The sequence below is a fragment of the Microtus ochrogaster genome, unplaced genomic scaffold, assembly GCF_000317375.1.
Source record: "Microtus ochrogaster isolate Prairie Vole_2 unplaced genomic scaffold, MicOch1.0 UNK57, whole genome shotgun sequence".
Taxonomy (NCBI): Eukaryota; Metazoa; Chordata; class Mammalia; order Rodentia; family Cricetidae; genus Microtus; species Microtus ochrogaster.
Genome location: NW_004949155.1, coordinates 14,380 through 15,483, shown reverse-complemented (window position 1 = coordinate 15,483; position 1,104 = coordinate 14,380).

Below are 1,104 nucleotides of genomic sequence, written 5' to 3'. Positions count from 1 at the left end.
AGTAGGCAGCTGTTTTACAAACCCCCTAGCCCTCACCTCACGATTTTAAAAGTAGTTATCAGAAAGAGAAGGTTTAGAAAAATAGCCTCCTCTTCCATTTGGATTTTCACCTTTGCATTTGAGGAAGCCACTGATAAGATAGGAAATGCAAGAGGCGCTTTGTTTACGAGTTACCCAACCAGCACGGGGACCTGATCTCGGCACCAGGAGAGCCAACATTGGGGTGAGTTTCTGACCCTGCAGCACCAGCCTGGAACAGGGAACTCAGAAGTTCCTCAACCCCCTATCCTTCTTGGGCTCTCTGCAGGGCCTCGACTCCCTGCATACTGCCTCTTTCTTCCTATCTCACCCAGCTTGCATCCAGAACCCTCCCCACCTCGGCCCCCCTGCCCTCTTTCGGCACATAACATCACCCAGCTCAGCCTGTCTGGGCGCTGAGTCCATCCAAATCCTCAGGGCAACCAAGTGGGCAAGAGTTCCTTTGTTTCACTAGCCTGCCTGCACCAAGCAAGATAGGCGCTTTCTTTACGAGCTACCCAACCAGCACGGAGACCTGATCTCGGTGCCAGGAGAGCCAACATTGGGAATCCTCCCCACCTCGGCCCCCCTGCCCTCTTTCAGCACATAACATCACCCAGCTCAGCCTGTCTGGGCGCTGGGACCGTTGGAATCCTCAGGGCAACCAAGCGGGCGGGAGTTCTTTGTTTCACTACCCTGCCTGCACCAAGCAAGGTATGCACTTTGTTTACGAGCTACCCAACCAGCATGGAGAGCCAACATTGGGCACAGTGACCTGATCTCTGCACCAGGAGATCCAGCAGTGGGGAGAGCCATCACTGGGCACGGAGATCTGATCTTGGCACCAGGAGAGCCATCACTGGGGAGAGCCAGCACTATGAAAGTACATCAGTAGGCAAGGAGACCTGATCCTATAAAAGAGGATCCATAGGGGAGCATGCGGAGGAAGAGATGGGCAGGCGCCAATGCAAGAATTCACCCAACAATCTGAAAAGCATCATGAAGCCACCAGAAACCAGCAACCTCACAACAGGAGGACATGAACACCTTAATCAAGAAGAAGTAGAAAAGATTGACTTCATGAAA